The sequence below is a fragment of the Mustela erminea genome, chromosome 1 (genome assembly GCF_009829155.1).
Source record: "Mustela erminea isolate mMusErm1 chromosome 1, mMusErm1.Pri, whole genome shotgun sequence".
NCBI lineage: Eukaryota > Metazoa > Chordata > Mammalia > Carnivora > Mustelidae > Mustela > Mustela erminea.
Window position 1 is genome coordinate 111998873 of NC_045614.1, and position 11530 is coordinate 112010402.

The 11530-nt window shown below is 47.0% G+C and overlaps 1 long non-coding RNA gene across 1 annotated transcript; it reads right to left on the minus strand.

The window, feature by feature from the left end:
* Positions 1-7586: 7586 nt before the first annotated feature.
* On the minus strand, positions 7587-11236 carry LOC116600966. The gene is made up of 4 exons (XR_004289873.1): positions 10992-11236; positions 10063-10112; positions 8773-8927; positions 7587-7739 (listed from the first exon to the last, which is right to left on the minus strand). It is a non-coding gene; the product is annotated as an uncharacterized LOC116600966 (long non-coding RNA).
* Positions 11237-11530: the final 294 nt, after the last annotated feature.

The following is an 11530-nucleotide window of genomic DNA, read 5'->3' on the forward strand; positions in this document are numbered from 1 at the left end:
TCTTTTTTTTTTTTTTAAGATTCTATTTATTTATTTATTTGAGAAAGAGAGAGAGAGAATCTCAAGCAGAGAGTACAGAGCTTGACACAGGGCTAGATTTCAGGACACTGAGATCATGACCTGAGCTGAAACAAAGAGTTCGACGTTCAACCAACTGATCCACCTAGGTGCCCTACTTGACCGCATGTGCTTTTTTTTTTTTTTTTTTTAAAGATTTTATTTATTTATTTGACAGAGATCACAAGTAGGCAGAGGCAGGCAGAGAGAGAGGAGGAAGCAGGCTTCCCGCCAAACAGAGAGCCCAATGTGGGGCTTGATCCCAGGACCCCAGGATCATGACCTGAGCAGAGGCTTAACCCACTGAGACACCCAGGTGCCCCTTGACTGCATATTCCTAAGGGCTGGATTGTGTCTTACATATCTGTACATCCCCAGAACTTGCAAATTTCCTACCTTCCAGGCACAGCAGGCCAGAAGAGCAAAAGCACATTAGCAGAAACAGTCTGGATGCATTTAAGGAACAGAATGGGGATCTGTGTGGCTGGAGCACAATGAGGCTGAGAGTAAAGTAGAGGATGAGGACCCATGGGAGACAGAAGTCAGAACACGCCAGGTCCTCAGAGCTCCAGTAGGGGCCTTGACCACCCAGACTGTCGAGCAGGGAATATGGGGTTTGAAGTTCAACAGACTTGAGTTTGACAATTGGTTTTCTCTAGCTGGGTTGGTGGGGATAATTTTTAATAATTCTAAACCTCGGGGCACCTGAATAGCTCCATCGGCTACATGTCTGACTCTTGATTTCAGCTCAGGTCATGATCTCAGGGTCCTGAGATCTAGTCCGGTGTCAGGCTCCACGCTCAGCGGGGAGTCTGCTTGAGATTCTCTCTCTCCCTCTGCCCCTCCTTTTCCTTGCTTGTGCACACGTTCTTTCTTTCTCTCAAATAAATAATCTAAAAAAAAAAAATGCAAGCCTCAGTTTCCTTGTCTACAAAACGGTCATAATAAATTTATGGTGAAGGGTAAATGAGATAAGGGATGCTAAGCCCTTAACCACAGTGTGAGGCATGTCAGAGTGATTCATTAAATGGGAGATACTAGGTTTTTTTCCCAGCAGAAATGGAAGGAAGGGAGCCAGGTTCCAGAAGTCCCAAATGCGGTGTCAGTATCCTTAGGCACTAGAGAACTCCCTAGGTTGCTGTGGTGGTTGTGGTTGTTGTTGTTGTTGTTGTTGTTGTTGTTCTTCTTCTTCTTCTTCTTTTTTTTTTTTTGTATTTACTGTCCTGTGCCATATTTAATGATAGTAAGTTTATACCATCGGTTTACAAAATGAATTGCCTGAGGGCTGACAGGTGGCAGCAGACAGTGACTCCCAAGGTCATTCAAGTGTTGTAAGTTCACAAAGTCCTGCAAGAGCAACCCCAAATCCCAATAGCCACCATGAGCAGGCACAGTCCATTTCCAGCTCCGCCTGATCAGAAACATGTCCCTCTGTCAATAATGAGCTAACTACTCCAGTATGATTTTGACTTTTATCGTGAGAATCAATAAGCCAATAGGGCTCATTTGAAGAATCGAATCACATATCTACTTCTGCAGGCACACATCTTCTCTGCATCATCAGGGATCCTTGAGCAAACTTTCAGCAGTGCTCAGAACCTCTCTCTATGTTCCAAGTTACCAAGTGACCTCTGACAGCAGGCTCTTCTCTTAAGCCAGAATCCAACTAAGCATTTCATATATTGCTCAGTGTCCAAGGGCCTCCAGTCCACAACTCTCATTGGGTCAGATGGTAGTGATGCTAAAATTTATAACAACCACTATGTCGTGGGCACAGATGGCCAGTCAGAGTGGACAGTGACCGCAGCATTGGGATAACCACAGTCCTGAGGTCCCTGAGACTTGAGCAATAACCCTTTAGCTAATGGGCTCTGAGGATGTTCTCGGGACCAGCCAAGATGCCTGGGGTACTGCAGAGTCACTTGGGTAGCCGTTTACCAACTGGCCAACATTTAACCAGCCTGCTCAGCCTTACCAGTGTGCATCTGCCGCATACCAATGAGGCACAGGTGAGCTTGCTCACCTACAGAAACCCTACAGCAGTAATCATTGCTTCCTTTCCCATATGTCCATGCCCTCTCCATCCAGAGTGGGCAAAATGAGCCCCAAAGCAATACAGTGAGGTTGAGACGTGTCCAGAGTGCATGGCAGGACCTTGGGTCCTGATCTGGGCTTTGCTTACCACCTCCTGTGTGATGCCAGGCCCATTAACCTCCTCACCTGTAAAATGGGATGGTTATATTCCCTTAGAGACAAGATGAGAATCAAATAAAATAATGCATATAATGTGACAAACACAAGACCTGGAACGTAGTAGGCACTCAGTAATGGCATCAGACCTCCCAAGGGACCCAGAGACATAGCAGTGCCCTCTGTGACTTTTATTCTGGAAGGCCCAGCACCATCTACTCGAAGGTTGTGCTGCAGGGGCCATGGGTCAGGGCAGCTACTGGACTCTGCCTGCAGCAGCCTCTTGCGCCCCGCCCTCACTGCCCCTGGGGGAGGTGCCCACAAAATCCAGCCTTCGCAGTCCATCCTGAAGCAGGATTGTGGAGCAGAGGTGTCGAAGGAGGGAGAGCACTGGGTGATGACTCGCTCACATCAGGACCACAGGCACTGGGGAGACAGGGGAGGGTGGCAGGAGCTGGCACCCTTCTTCCTCCATCCTGGTTTTCTTTCCTTCCCTGTCAGTACTCTCTGGGCAGTTCAATAGGGTTGCCATGGGAACAACCTGCGGTGGAAAGAACAAAAAAACCCTCTGCCTGAAGACGTGGGTTTGAATCCTGTCTCTACCGTTTTCTGGCCACACGACCTTGCCCACGCTAGGTCATGCCCACTACCCCCCCCACACCCCCTTTAGGGAGCCTGGACCCTCCCCCACCCTGCCCCATAGAGTTGTTTGGCGCTTTTCAAAATATGTAGACGAAAGCAATTTGGGTCATATACTCTCTAAACACAATGCTCTGTAATGTGACTGTGTTTGCTTAATGTAAGCTGAATTTCCCCAGATCTGCCAGCCAGAGGGGTGTCTGGAAACAGTTAGCAGTGACCACCCACGCTCCACCAGCCAATACCTTCACAGTGCAAGCTAGGCCCTGGTGCCCGATGAAAAGCCCCTTGGGGTCTTGTCACACTCCCCGGGGACATCCATTAGGCACCCCACAAAATATGATTCCCCTGGGCACACTTTGTTCCTCTCCTGCTCTGGGGTTGCCCCTGTGGGCATGCTGCCAATATCCAAGGACCTTACCCCATCCCACCCCCACCCCATGTCACATAGGGTGACTTGGGTGCCAACAGAGCCCTGAATAGGAGTTCCTGCAGTCCCTCTCCCTTGAAGGCTCAGACAGCATTCCCAAGGCCAGACAGGGGACAGACGTCCACCTGCTCTGTTCATCATTTCTCTTCCTATATCAAATCTGCCTTCTCACCCACTCAAACCAAAAGGCTGTGGGCAAGTTACTTCACAAAAATGGACTCTTCTGGGACCGTCTACAAGTTAACCAGACATGCTCAGAGCAATTTGGATCTCATTCTGAGCCGCGGGTGGTATGCTTGCTACAATATTTATTACAAATCTCCATTTTTATTCCTGCAAGTAGCAACACCCCCATCTGTGGTTCTTGAATCGAGGTGGAATGGTCCTGGTGCTATGTTTACCACATTCCCACATGGCACACGTGACCGTGGAGGCAGCCCTTTCAGATGTCTCTGAGGAGAATCCAGGCAGATGAGCTCTGGCCATAACAACGATGGAGAAAGACGTCTGTGTCAGAAAGTTCACCGCAAGCAATTCAAACTGAAATGTAAAGGGAGTGAAGTAAAAACTCCAGAGAAGTGCAGGTCCCAGAAAGGTTTTGTGTAGGTCATGTTTTTCTAAGGCCACAGGTCACATCTCTTTAGTATGTCATGAAATCAGGTTAGTGGGTCGTGACTAGCATTTGGAAAGATGGAGTAGGAGAGAATGGAATTATCTGGGTGCATTATACATACTAAGGACGAGCATTGTTTTGTGACATTCTTGGTTCTGTCACATCATACCTAGAGATTGAACTCTAGGAACTAGCCCCTGTCAGTTCACACCCTTCAGATACCAGCTGTTCCATATGGCTCCCCATAACAGGATACATATATATTTGGCCTCATGTAAAAATTTCTTTGTGTGCATCACAATTTGAAAAATCTGAAGAAAGCGATTGGATTTGGAGTTAGAGAATTTGCACTTAGATTCCAGCAGCAGTCTTTACTAGCTGTGCGTTTTTTTAGCTTTGTTTCCTCTCTGTGATCTGCCTAGTCAATGGGACTGATGCGGAGAACTGTGGGAGAGAAAGCCTGTACTGGCACCTATGAGGTACTCACTTAGTGTCAGTTAAATGTGGGAAGAACCGAAGATACCAAGAGTGTGTTGCTCAGGACTCTTCAGCTACAAATGTGAAAGCCGACACAGAATACCGAATGCAAAAAAAAAAAAAAAAAAAAGAAAGTCCGGAAGTAGGGTGGCCACAGGCACACCTGGATTGAGGGACTCAGATGATGTCACCAGATCTCTCTTGGTCTCTCCCTCCACCCCTCAGTTCTACTTGCCTTCAAGAATGGGGTTCTTTGAGCAGAAGGAGAGAAAGCACAGTGGCCCACAGTGCATCACCGCACTAACAGCCTCGCAGATGCTCCCAGAGGAAGACTGGCGCAGACTGGAACACGTGCTATGTCTGTGATAGGGAGATGGGATGAAGCCCCTGGGAGGGGGGGTTGCTGCTTTCTCTTCTCTCCCCTGTGACCAGAAGTGGGATGTTGTGATTGATGGCTCCAGCAGACAGGAGGGCAAAGGGGTGGGAGGGGGCTGCAGTTTCCAAAGGAAGAGCAAGTTGTGATCTCCAAGAAAAGGAAAGGAAGCTTGAGTAGACTCCCAAAATGGCAAGATGAGTAAGACGATCCGAGGGGCCTGTGTGGGACACGTGAAATCATATTTCTCCTTACAGAGGTCCATAGTGTCTTTTCATACAACACAGAGCAGGCGCCGTGAACAAAGTGAAGCAGGTCATTCCCCATGGCAGTCCACATGCTCTCTGGGTCACAGCAATAGGGGCCTCAGGCTGATAACTGACTGCTGAAGGATGGGAGCCGTTCATGAAGAACCATCCCCATTACCAAGAGGCTAGAGAAGAACTGAGAGCCAAGAAGACTTCATGCCGCCTGGAAATAACACAGGAGTAGCTCCAGCCAGAGGGGCAAGCTGGAGAACTCCAGACAGGAACTGACACAGTAGCACCTGGTTAGAGGAAGTGGAGAGTGTCTTTCTGCTACACATCATCAAACTGTTCCTGGAGAAAATACCCTCAGCTGGGAACTCAGACTACTCCGGTCTGTGGAAATATTACTTGGCTAAAAGCAGAGCAACTGATGCACTCATAATGTGCCTCGCTGACTATTTTATGGCCCAGAAAGTCGAGGAAGCAGCAGATAAACGGCCCTAAAGGAAATTCCAACCAAGAAGGAAGCTGGGAGAGTGACGCGGGAGGAGGGGTATCCTGGAGAGGAACTTTGGGGGAAAAATTCCCAGCAGCCGCAGAGCCAGTTCATGATGACAAGAAGAGGACACAGCAGGACACGGAGATCCACCCTGGACCCAGGACAGGCAGATGTCAGAGCCTTCACAGACTAAACGTGACTTTACGGTGAAAGGGAAGCTGGAGAGGACTGGTGAGCTCTCCTAAAACACTTCTGCCGCGCGACTACCCATGAGGAAGGGATGGTGATAGCTTAAAAAGACAGAAATGGTGAAAATTCACGTAAATGACTAGTATTCTGTTTACAGTGAAACCAAGTTTTTAAAAAACCATTTTTATCTTCCTGTGAGCTCCCCCAAGTATTTGTCTTCAGCCAGTGACGGTGCCAAGAGGTGCCAAGAGGACCTCTCATCCTCCCCCTTCCCCGCTCCTGGTCCGGCTCTAGCAAGCGCGCATGCGCCAGCGTCCATGCTGGGTCTCCAACAACTGAAGTTCCCCATTTCCCTAACTTCCTCTTTTTCTATTGTTGATGGAGAACTTGGCCAGTTACTCACTTTGTCATCGTAGGCTTGCCGTGCGATATTCAGAACATAGATACACTTACGAAATGGATTTATCTGAAATTCAAATTTAACTGGGCCCCTGGTTTTTTGTGGTGGTGTCTTTTTGGAGGGGTACTAAACCTACAACCCTACCCCCTCTCGCCGCATCCCCTTCCTCTGGGAGCCTCCAGTAGTGGAGAGGACACTTAGTGGGCGGGGTGTGGGGCAGGGGCCTGCCTCCCGTTCCCTGGGTTCCCCAGGCTCCAAGAAGGGGGTACCCCAGCCTCTGCCCTCTCCTCTCCACCCGCAGATCTTTCCACCTGCTAAGCATAGTCACCCTAGGGAAGGAGTGCTCCTTGGTGTGCCCTTTTGGCTACCCGGCTCCCAGGAGAGTGGTTTATTTTCATGTTCACAAACGAATGCTCCGCTCAGAGAGCAGAGCACCCTTCATCTCCCACATGGAGCTGTGTTCTCTGGGACCAACTGGCTCTTTAATTTCATAGAGCCTCTCAGGATTGTCTGTGTCACACCCATCTGTCTTTGCCTCATTGTGTAAGTGGGTATCACCTCACCCCTTCTGCTGCCTACAGAAGCTTACCATGGAGCCACTGTCCCCTTCTTTCAGTCTTTTCTTCTAGCCCCTCAAATGGTTATTTTAGCTTCCCTGTGAGCACACCGCACTTTGCTATGGCTTTCTGGAAATGAGCTGAGCTCTACTGGACCTAAAGTTCTGAGCAGCTCCCTTGCAAAGGGGGCCTCCAGGCATTCAGGGACAGAGACTACTGTTGATGGTGAAGGGACCTTCCCAGTGGACAGAACACACCTTCTGGCTTGCTTTTAGGCCGCTGCTACTCTCTTTCACCAAATATAGCTACACACTGAAATTCTTTTATTTAAGTTATATCTCCTCTTTCCCCCAATCAAATAATCCTTGATGAGAATTGGTTAGTACCATAGTTTTCTGGGTATCAAGTTCTATATTTGCATGGGCAGTTTTCCCTTTCCTCCTAAAACAAGTTTTTTTCTTATTCAGTTCTAAATAAGAAAGAATTGGTCCCATGAGAAAAAAAATCAAGGTTTTATTATATACCAGTTTAATGAAATTGAGAAAGTCATTTATTCCTAGGGAAAGCATTTTATATGTCTGGAAGAAATACTTTGATGATGATAGGTGAGGTAGTAGAGATGGACTGGTTTATTTTAAGCCCTACTCAAGTATCAAAATGATTCTCACTAAATTGCCTTCTAAGAAGGTAGGTGGGTCCCAGTGTTCAGAGACCCTTTGCTTTCCCAAGTCCCAGGATGAGCATAAGGCTGGGAAGCTAGGAGCTTTTATAACAGTAATTTAAAAATATGATGGGGTTGGGGGAGTGGTATCTAGGAAGAAGGAAAGAAGGACCAGGAAAAACAAAAACAAGAAAACTCCTGCTGGCGTTCTGGCCGCACAGGGGCGTAATATAAATCAGAAGTCGAAGGGATGTGTTTATTAAAGTTATTTGTTGTAGGATGTACAATGTAAAATCTTTCTTTTATCTTTGCTGTGAAATCTTCAGTGAAAGTCTATACTGCTCATGCTCATTGTGGCTCTGGAATGAACTAATCCTTAGAGAGCTCGAGGAGATGCTGCTGAGTTCTGCAAAAGGATTGTCCAGGGAACAAAGAAAACGGGGCTCAGTTAAAGCACTGAGGGAAGGCCAACTCTGGATTATGCCTGTAAATCATTATTAATATGGGACTGAAGAATGTTATACAACCACTAAAAATGATATTTACGGAGTATTTTTGGTGATGTGAAAAAATGGTTTGTGTTAAATATTACATTTAGAAAGCAAGGTTAAAATTGCATATACTCTGTGATGTAAATTACATAAGAATTATAGAAAAATGACTGAGTAGAAATGCACCAGAATGTTAATGGTAATTGACCCTAGCGAGTGGAATTATGATGACTTTTTTCCTAATACTTTGTGCTTTTATGTACTTTTCAAGTTCTATGCAATGAGCATGGACTACTGTAACATCTAATATAAAAGAAAAAAATCAGGCTTCTCTGATTCCATTTGATCTATAGAAAGAAATGTTTGGTCCTCCCTCCCAAGTATATTCCCATTGGAATCTATTGGAGCCATGATGGGACCCCAGCAGCCCAGGTGAAAGAGTTTAGACCTGGTGGGAGGGGAGTTGGGGGACACGAAGTCTGTGCTGCTGCTGGTCCGAGGTGCAGATGGGTGGTCTACCAGCATGTGGGACAGAGAGGGTGCTGCCCTCTGGGTGACCAGGACAGGCTGCTGCTGTATCTGTGGGGCCCACAGCAGTGGCTGGAAACCCATTACAGATAATAAGCAGGAGATTCAGGGTAGCACCACAGACTGTATATATATATATATATATATATATATATATATATATATATATATATATACATACAAGGGACTCTTGGATTGAGACCTGCTAGAATGTGTCCCAGCCAAGCTCAGAACAGAGGTCCAGATAGACAATGTGAGATGGTGGGATGGAGGTTACATGTAGATAGGGATAGTATTAATGGACATGAGAAATTTGTGGCTGAAAGGTTCTGTGGATATTCAAGTCGCATTTCCATCCATTCACTCATTCATTCACTCACGCACACACCTCTTCATACATCAGTCCATTCCTTCACTCACCAACAAACATTTACTGGGTCTACCACGCTAGGCACTGGGGACACAAAGCAAATAAGACATTGCCCACAAGTGATCAGACTCATGCCAGGTACTTTCATCAGGGTGGTACAGAGGTCATGAACACACCTAGGATTTTCTTTATGGTGTTGAGCAATCTGTAGATAAAGCACATCCATGACTCTAGGTTAGGGGAGCTGGGAAAGGGTTTACATCAATAACTGCCCCCTCACCCCTCCAGGATCCCTCGAACATTCTCCACTGCTTCCCATCACACAGAATCAGAGAACAAGCACTGGGAAACATGGGAGCTAGCAAAGGCCATAGAAGATTCTATCACCCTGACTCTTAGTTGCATTTCCTAAGGATTGTGGGGTGATATTGCTAGAGATCTTCCCAGGATTATGCCCAGGAAGCAAGATTTAATGAAAAATAATAAGGGTACATGGACAGAGCTTTAAAGAGGCCAAACTACTTTTAAATCATTCTCTCATGTAGTCCTCACGTGATGGAAGCAAGTAGTCAGGGATTACCGTTTGAATTTCACAGACAAGAAAACAGGCTCAGAGAGCTGAAGTCCTCTCCTACCACAAAGAAGTGACAAAATGGGATCTCCATTTCAGGTCCTCTCTGTACCTCCTAGTCCGTGGCTTTTTCCTCACAGCTCACCCAGAGAGTCCATATGGCTCTGTCGTTCTGAGGGAACAGCCAGCCCATGGCACACTCAGAACACGGGACATGTGTGCAGAATGTGTAGGTTTGGGGTGGGGGGAAGGAGGAGGCTGGGTGCATTTTTTTTTCCCTAGGGTTGATGTAATAGATTACCCCAAACTTAATGCTTTAAAAAAAAAAAAAAAGGACAGAAATTTATTCTCTCAGTTTGGGACACCAGAAGTCCAAAAGCAGTATTGCTGGGCAGAGATCAGTGTGTTGTAGGGCTGCACTCCCTCTGGAGGCTCTCGGGGAGAGAATCTGTTTTTGCTCTCCCAGCACTCCTTAGCTTGTGGCTGTGTTACCCACATCAGTCTTCAAGGCCGGCAGCTTCAAATGGACTTCTCCGAGTCAGATTCCCCTGCCTCTCATTTATAAGTATGTATGTGATCGCCTTTAGAACCCACCTGGATAATCCAGGATAATCGCCTCATCTTAAAAGCCTTCATTTAATCATACCTGCAAAGCCTTTCCCCTCCCTCTTCCCCCAAAAAAGGTAACTCTACAGGTTCCTGGCTTCTGGACTTGATTGATATCTTCAAAGGAATGAACTCAGCCTCCCACCCTGGGCTAGGGACGTACGTGTTCATAACATCTTCTGCCTCTGGGTTGTCACTCAGGAGAAGCTGAATCTGCTGGTGGAAAAGGAAACATGGGAAGGCGACAAAATAGTTTTGAGGAACTTCTATGGATGAGGGTAGGACTAAGATTGCCTTCATGATGAAGCAGCTTGTTTATTGATTCAGTCTTAAAGCTGCTGCCTCTTCCCATGCTCCTGCAGAGTTGGCTCAAGTCCCCACGCTCTTAGCCTCCTCACCCTCCAGCCAAGTTCAGGGAAGATGGGATGGCCCTGAAATCCTGGAATGTCAGAGCTGGAAGGATCACCTCACTGATCCCCGCTCCCCTCCTTTATGGACAGAGAGCCTGTGGTTTGAGTGAAACCAGGCCTGCTGAGTCTCTTCCCCCAGAAAACAGTCCTTCTAATTCGTGAGTCTGTATTTTTAAGGAGCCAGCACAGTATCTCCCAAAGAGACTGGGACACAGGATTGCGGCCAGGAAACTGGGATTGGCTGACCATGGGGACATCCTGCTCCTGCGCCCTTTTGAACTTGGCTATGGTTCTTCCTGCTCATCCTCTCTGGATCTCTCAACCATCTCTTTCTGCTCTGTATCCTCTTATCCCCGTTCGATACTCTCTGCTTCCCCTCACCCTCTCCACTCATCCAGTCCTCTGTTAGGCCTGCATCCTCACAGCACCTGCCCCCCCCCCCCAGGGTTTCCTCCCATTTCCCTCTCCCTCTGTCTTCCCCAGTTATCCCTCCTTTCCCAGCCCACCCTATTCCCTCCTCCTTGGCAGTAGGCTCTTTGTCAGTTTCAAGGCCAACATGATGGAATAGAGAAGCACAATGGCTTTTGGAGGCTTTTTTTTTTTTCTTTTGTCAAGTGTAAGACTTCTGAAACTGAGAAAGATCATGAGGAAGGAAGTGGGGATATGAAGCAGGAGGGCTTACCTTCACTTCTCTGTTTGTGGGTTTCACTTGCATGAATTTTCCTATCATGTCTGGGCATCTACTGGTATCATTGCTCAGTTGAAGCTTGTGTGCATCAACAAAATAGACCCTCAAAGTTAGGATATCCATTACCAGGGTGGTCAGACAATTCTAATTATACCAGAGTTCCAATATCGTTTATTAGCATGTGGCCTTTGGACTCAAGTTTCCTCATCTTTGAAAAATCACAGGGATGATACTATCTACCTCACAGAGTTTTTGTAAAGCATAAATGAGATAATGCCTGTGAAATCCTCTAGCCCAGAAATCAGTGCAAGTTGATAGTCAGTAAATATTCGTGGATATCTGGGTCACTTCCTCTGTGAAGACTTTTCTGACCTGCTACTCCAAGGAGGACTGACCCCTCCTTTTTTAGTGTGCCCTTTATACCCTAGTTACAGCCCCCTTTTAGAACCTGTAATACTTTATTACCCTACTCAGCCTGCATGTGGCCCCCTTTCTCCTTTCTTTCCAGCGCTAAGCATCTTGAAGACAGAGAT